This window comes from Nicotiana tomentosiformis, chromosome 12 (assembly GCF_000390325.3).
Source record: "Nicotiana tomentosiformis chromosome 12, ASM39032v3, whole genome shotgun sequence".
NCBI lineage: Eukaryota > Viridiplantae > Streptophyta > Magnoliopsida > Solanales > Solanaceae > Nicotiana > Nicotiana tomentosiformis.
The window spans coordinates 129,587,107-129,595,412 of NC_090823.1; positions in this window are offsets into that span (position 1 = coordinate 129,587,107).

Genomic DNA, 8,306 nt, shown 5'->3' on the forward strand with positions numbered 1-8,306 from the left:
CAGACTTCAGGAGACTTTAGCACAATTCCTAAACATGTTTGGTACATTAACTCAGGCGGGATTGATCTCCGTTCCACCAAATATTTCATAGATTGGGGAAGGAGTACACACTCCTACCGCCCGAACTCCAGAGCAGTAGTTTCACATTGGTCAGGTTCCGGGTATAGTACCGGTACAACATGTTATTTCGATTCAGCCTGAGGTCAGGCCAGAGGCGTCATAATAAGAACAAAAGAGACTTGAGAGATTTAAGAGGTATAGTCCACCTACATTTAGTGGCACTGCTACCGAGGATGCACAGGGATTTCTAGAGACGCGTCATCGTATTATCCGTACCATAGGTATTATGGAAGTGAGCAGGGTTGCCTTTACTACATTTCAGCTGTCAGGAGTAGTGTATCAATGGTGGCAAGTTTATGAAGAGGGTAGACTAGCCGGTACAACACCATCAAGTTGGGCTCAATTTTCAGAGATATTTTTGAAAGAGTTTGTTCCCCAGACTCTCTGGGATGTGTGGCACACAGAGTTTGAACGGTTGCATCAGGGGGCCATGACGGTGTCAGAATATGCCATCAGATTCAGTGAGTTAGCCCATCATGCAATTGTTTTGGTTCCTATAGTCAGAGAGTGAGTCCGCGGATTCATTGAGGGGCTCGATTATGATCTTAAAATATGCATGGCTCGAGAATTGCAGTTTGACATTCCGTTCCAGCAAGTAGTAAAGATGGCCAGGATGTTAGAATGTTTCGAAGTGAGGAAAGGGAGTCTATAGGAGGCCAAGAGGTTTCGAAATTATGGAGAATTCAGTGGATTTTACTCTGTAGCTATCACTCATCATGGCGGAGGCTCGGGCGGTCGGTTAGCCCAGTCCGTAATTTAGAATACACTTGATGCTCTAGTTAGTACTTTTAGAGCACCACCGACACGAGATTCTTACAGTGGTTATTCTAGTTATCCGACACAGACTCAGTACAAGCAACTGCGACCTCAGAGGGGTTGTTATGAGTGGTAATACTAGGCACATCATGAGAGATTGTCCCCGACTTGGGAGAGGTGGATTTCATCAGAACACTTAGGCTACATTATCTATTCTAGTTACTACCCCACATGCACAGCCAGTTAGGGGTGGAGGGTAGGCGGGTAGAGGGAGCCCTAGATGGGGAGGCCCAACTCGTTGATATAATTGTTATGGTATGGCCGAGGCTGCTACACCAGATGGTGTCATTACAGGTACGATCCCGATTTGTCATAACAAAATATTTTCCTTAGTTTGATTCGGTTCTAAGTATTAAGGCGAGTCCTCCTATTATGCTCCACTTATCGGTGAGCTTCGTAATTCTGCAACCTACTTATGTGTTTAACCCTGATGGGAGATTTTATTGTGATAGTCGTGTCTATCATTTTTGTGTTGCAAATTAAGAGCTATAAGTGCAAAAGTGACTTTCTAGTACTCGCTACAGTAAGTTGTGATGTAATTTCGGGATAATTGATTATAATTTTATGAATTATATGCCCTACCGATATGGGGGTTCATTATGTGTTGTGAAATTATTTATTATAAATTTATTAAAAGAAGAAAAAGAGATGGAAGGATTTCGATTGGCATGATGTGCATATTACTTGTGACTTAGAGCTAAGAACGGGATCCTCTTATTTTAATATGATGTAAAATATTTAAATCGGGCTACAAGCCACAGTGGAAGTTATATAAGGACCATAATCTTGTGATAAATATTTATGTGTTTAAATTCTCCCTTGTGAAATTAAATTGGTACCATAGTACTAATAAGGAGTCACGCCTATTAGGCTTATTTGATAATTCTTCTATGTGTTTTTGTGCATATTTAGCCATATTTGTGTTGTAACTATTGAGTTTTATCCCACGAGGTGAGTGACCATGTGGTATTAAATGTGACTCGTTAATTCGGGTAAATAAATATGAGGCTTTCATGCCTCGCGTGTTGATGTCAGTATTGCGAAAAATTTGAAATGAGGGTTTGGTTAATGTGAGGTTAAATGACGATACATGAATTAATTATGAACAACTATTATGACCAGAGATATGGTTATGGGAATACGTATGATGTGTGCGTAGGCACGAAATTGCTATAGCCGATTGAGACCAACACAGTGTGTTGATATGAAAAATCAGGCCTTTTTAAAAATGTTTGGAGTGTAAGAAATTGGTTTTAAAGTTTATAAATGTGGATAAAAGAAAAAATCTCAATTGAGATGGTGTTGTCGGACCATGTTAAAATTTCGATGACGTGGACTCACCGCGAGTAGGTGTGTAATAGTACACTCATTAATTTAATATCTTCAGAATAATTCTTGGCATGTTCGAGGACGAACGTATGTTTTAAGAGGGGGAGAATGTAATGACCCGACTTGTCATTTTGGGAATTAACGTTCCGTTCAACGACTTAAGGTCTCAAGCAACTTCGTAATATATATTATGACCCGCATGTGTGGTCGATTTTGGTTTTCGGAAGATTCAAAATTAAATTGAAAGAATAATTTTTATTTTTGAAGCTTAAATGAAAAAAGTTGACAGGAGTTTGACTTTTGAGAAAATGACTCCGAAATAGAATTTTGATGATGTCAATAGCTTTGTATGTTGATTTCTGACTTAGGCATATGTCCGTATTTAGATTTGGAAGTCTGGAGGACAATTTGGCATATTTCGGCAAAAGGTTGAAAAATGAAGTTCTTGAAATATTCATAAATTCGACCGTAAGTCAATTGGCTGATAACGAGGGCGGATTTTGATTCCGAAAATTGGAACAGCTCCATTACGTCATTTATGATTTGTGTGCAAATTTTGAAGTCATTCCGGATTGATTTGATACATTTTGGCGCAAGATATAGAAGTTGGAAGATTTGAAAACTCATAATTCGATTCGATGCGCGATTCGCAAATTTGGCATTGTTTGACGTGGTTTGAAGACTCGACTAAGTTCGTATTGTATTTTGGGACGTGTTGGCATAATTGGTTAAGGTCCCGGGTAGTTCGGATGAGTTTCGGACGAGGTTCGGATCGAATTTAGACTTGTTGAAGCTACTGGAAAGTTGACTGTAGGTGCGATCGCTTCTGCAAAAGCTTCATCGCAGAAGCGAGCAGCTCCTCGTAGAAGCGACCTCACAGAAACGAGCAGTTCCTCGTAGAAGCGACTTGTAAAGGACTTGGGCAGGGTTGGATAGGAATCGCATAAGCGGAAAACTCCACGCTTCTGCAGCTTCGTAGAAGCGACACACAGGATCGCAGATGCGCACTGGCCATCGCAGAAGCGTTTTGCGCAGATGCGGCATTCTGTCCGCAGCTGCGAGCTTGGGCTGGGAAATGAGGATCGCAAATGCGAGTTTTGTCTCGCAAAAGCGAGACCGCATATGCGGCATATTTGTCCGCAGAAACGAAAATGGACAGAAACATAAGGGGTCAAAAATCAGTCAATCCTTTATTTGCGATTGGATTTTTGGAGCTCGACTTTGGGGCGATTTTGGAGGAGTTCTTCACGACTTCGACTTGGGTAAGTGTAGGTTGAGTTCTTTACTCCATGTTTCTTTATTATCTTTTATATACTGCTTTCATGCCTTACATACTCGGCACTTTATTTGTACTGACGTCCCTTTTGCCCGAGGACTGTGCGTTTCATACCCTCAGGTCCCGATAGACAGCTTGACAGTCGTCCTTGTAGGCTATCAGCTCATCGGAAGATGTTGGTGCACTCCACCTGCTCCGGAGTTTCCTATTTGGTAAGTATGATTTGGACATGTATTGATTGGTATGGTAGGGCCCTGTCCCGACCTTTATGACGTTTATATACTCTTAGAGGCTTGTAGACATATGTCATATGTATGGATACTTATATGGCCTTGTCGGCCTATGTTTTTAGTGTACAAATGATCATGTCAGCCTTATAAGCCCGTATATCCCATGTATAAGTTTCTATATCATGTTGGGTCGTCCTATATCTAGTATTCCCTTATATTTTATTCTAGTTATCTCATGACGACCCTTCTTGCTCATTTACTCATGATGGTGTGATAATAAAGATACGATATGTTGATACTCGGTTGAGTAAGGCACCGGGTGCCCATCGTGGCCCTCCGATTTGTGTCATGACAAAATTGGTATCATAGTAGTACTGTCCTAGGTAGTCTACAAGCCATGAGTAGAGTCTTCTTTATGGGCGTAGGGAAGTAGGTTGGTCGCTCGTCGTTGCAATTTCAGGCTAATTAATAACTTGTTGATTGGGTGTGTTATGGTATATTTGGGGTTTTTGTTGTATTGAAGGTCCCAAATTGTAGTTGGGTTGTTTTTTAGTTGATGATTGTATTGTGTTTGTATCTCGCCTATATTAGGCTGGAGAGAGTAGTAAAATCAGGGGAAATGCTGCCCGTTTTATTTTTGAATCGCGTTATCGTTTGAGATACATGATATACTACCGCCATCTAAGTTGTACATGTATTTCATTATTATAGGGTTGTCGCGCTAGTTGTCGTAAGCTTGTTGTTGAGTTGCATTGACGACTTGAGATATGTTAAGGCTATCTTTTCTTTCCTTTTGGCATTATCCATATGATACAAACGAAACGAGCAAACGCGCAACTTTCATATCCGAAAGTAATTATATTTTGTAAATCCATGGTTATATTCATTATTTATTTCGGATTTAAATGGAAGAAATCAAGATTTTTGCAAAAACTTTTCAAAAATAAAAATTTAAGATTTGAAAGATGATTTGTTATTGGAATTCGATAAAATTGGTATGTTTGAAATCGTAAAGGAATGAGTATTCGGATTTCGTAAAAATTCTGTCGGGTTCCGAGAGGCGGGCCGCGCGTTGACTTTTGGTTGACTTTTTAATGTGAATTTTTAAGTTGACGTTTTATTATCCGAAATTATTTTCTATGAATTTTAATGAAGTTAGACAATTAATTGGGGTATATTTGAACTATCCGGAGGTCAATTCAAGCAAGAAGGCTATTTTGGAATATCGGCCTAACTTAAAAAAAATGTAAGTATCTTGCCTAACTTTGAGTGGGAAATTACCCCTTAGGCATTGAGTCGTATGTGCTATTGGTGTAATTTGAAAGCCGTGTACGCAAGGTGAGGAGTACGTACTCGGGCTTATATGTGAAAATTATACTGGTTTAAAGTCGTAGGAATTTTTAAGTATTAAATTAAAAATTTCTGGCACTTATTAAATCCTTATTTGTTATGCCTCGTTCTTTGTTTGTCGAATTTGTTTTATATGATAATTTGGTGTGATTGCTACTTTAATTTTATGTGAATTTCGTGTGCTTGTTGAGTTGAAATTTCTGGAAATAATTACATTATGGATTTTCCAACTACAAATAGTTAATTAAATAAGTTTAAATGGATATGTTAATATATTTATCAGAAATTTGGATTTAAGAAGAGGTTGTTCTTGCTGAGTTATTCTTCCGTCTTTTCTATTGCATATATACTTTTGGGACTACGGGGCGATACCTCGGGAGATCCCCATGTTTGCATATTTACTTTTGGGACTACAAGGCGGTACCTCGAGAGATCCCCCTGTTTGCATATTTACTTTTGGGACTACGAGGCGGTACCTCGGGAGATCCCCTTGTCGTGCATATTTACTTTTGGGACTACGATGCGGTACCTAGGGAGATCCCCTTGTCATACATATTTACTTTTGGGACTACGAGACGGTACCTCGGGAGATCCCTCTGTCGTACATATTTACTTTGGGACTATGAATCGGTACCTCGGGAGATCCCCCTGTCTGCATATTTACCTTTGGGACTACGAGGCGGTTCCTCGGGAGATCTCCCTGTTAGCATATTTACTTTTGGGACTACGAGGCGGTTTCTCGGGAGATTTTATTTGAAGAACAATATTTGAAAGTTATTTATTTTAAGGAATTATATTCGTAAGATAATTATTTGAAAGGATCATATTCTAAAGATTTCTATTCGGAAACATGTAGATAAAAGATGTATACTTTGAAGGACTTGATTTATTAGTTGGGCTAGTGTTCATTATTTGTTTGGACAATATTTGTGGCATTCTAGCTGCCTTGCTATTTATATTACTAGTTGATGATTGTTGCTATCACTGTTGTTTGTCTTTCATTTATTTTTGTATGCTAAAATACACAGGTTATTTGACTAGTGAGTGTCTTGACTATACCTCGTCACTGCCCTACCGAGGTTAGTCTTGATACTTATCGGGTACCGATTGTGGTGTACTCATACTACACTTCTGTACATTTTTGTGCAGAGCCAGGTATTGAAGATATCAGACTCGGACAAAGTTAGTGTGTTTATCGTAAGGATTCAAGGTAGAGCTGCTTGGCCGTCGCAGTCCCTTGGAGTCTTTCCATTTTTATTTTAGTGCCAACTCTTATTCGAACAATATTGTATACCCGATCCTTGAGATCATTGCATCTATTCGGTTAGAGTTCAACACTTGTATTAAATTATATATTTGAAATCAAAAAACAAAAATGGCTCGAAATGTAATTGTAATTGGCTTACCTAGTCTTAGAGACTAAGTGCCATCACGACGCCTGTGGTGGGATTTTGGGTCGTGACAAATTGGTATCGGAGCTTTAGGTTCAAAGGTTCTACGAGTCACGAACAAGTTTAGTAGAGTCTTGCGGATCGGTACAGAGACGTCTGTACTTATCTTTGAGAGGCTACAGAACTGTTAGAAAATTTCCACTTCTTTCATTCCCGTCATGCGAAAATTATTGATTTTGGAATTTGAATCTTTATATCGCTATTCTCTCACATATGGCGAGGACACGTGCTACCAGGTCAGGTGAGCAGGAACCAGCGCATCCTGCTAGGGCCGCAAGAGGCCGGGGCCGAGGTAGAGGCCGAGGAATGGCACGTACCGCAACTAGAACACCTGTCAGAGCAGCAGTCGAGGAGACGCCAGTAGCTCCAGTTGGGGGACAAGCACCAGAGACACTTGTTGTTACCCGGGACTTCAAGAGACTTTAGCACAATTTCTAAACATGTTTGGTACATTAACTCATGCAGGATTGATTTTTGTTTCACCAAATATTTCATAGATTGGGGGAGGAGTTCAGACTCCTACCGCCCATACTTCAGAGCAGTAGGTTCACAATGGTCAGGTTTCGGGTATAGTACCGGTACAACATGTTATTTTGATTCAGCCTGAGGTCAGGCCAGAGGCGTCAGAAAAAGAATAAAAGAGACTTCAGAAGCAACGTATCAAGTGAGCGGGGTATTGTGGAAGTGAGCGGGGTTGCCTTTACTATATTTCAGCTGTCAAGAGCAGCATATCAATTGTGGCAAGTTTATGAAGAGAGTAGACTACTCGATGCAAGACCACCAACTTGGGCTCAATTTTAAGATATATTTTTGAAATAGTTTGTTCCCCAGACTCTCTGGGATTCGTGGCGCACAGAGTTTTAATGGGTGCGTCAGGGTATCTCGACGGTGTCAGAATATGCCATCAAATTCAGTGAGTTAGCCCGTCATACAACTATTTTGGTTCCTACAGTTAGAAAGCGAGTCTGCAAATTCATTGAGGGGCTCGATTATGATCTTAAAATATGTATGGCTCGAGAATTGCAGTTTGACATTCCATTCCAGCAAGTAATAGAAATGGCCATGATGTTAGAACGCGTTCGAAGTGAGGAAATGGAGTCTATAGGAGGCCAAGAGGTCTCGAAATTTTGGAGAATTCAGTGGATTTTACTATGTAGCTATCACTTATCATGGCGGAGGCTCGGGCGGTCGGTCATCCCAGTCCGTAATTCAGAATACTCGTGATTCTCTAGTTAGTACTTTTAGCGCACCACCGACACGAGATTCTTACAGTGGTTATTCCAGTTATCCGGCACAGACTCAGTACGAGCAGCTGCGACCTCAGAGGGGTTGTTAAGAGTGTTGTGATACTAGACACATCATGAGAGATTGTCCCACACTTGGGAGGGGTGTATTTCATCAGAACACTCAGGCTACATGCTCTATTCCAGTTACTACCACACATGCATAGCCAATTAGGGGTGGAGGGCAGGCGGGTAGAGGGTGCCCTAGAGGGGGAGGCCCAACCCGTTGATATAATTGCTATGGTATGGCCGAGGCTGCTACACCAGATAGTGTCATTATAGGTACGATCCCGATTTATTATAAAGGAATATTTTTCTTAGTTTGATTCGGTTGTAAGTATCGAGGCGAGTCCTCCTATTATGCTCCATTTATGAGTGAGCTTCGTAATTCTGTAACCTACTTATGTGTTTACCCCTGATGGGAGATTTTATTGTGATAGCCATGTCTATC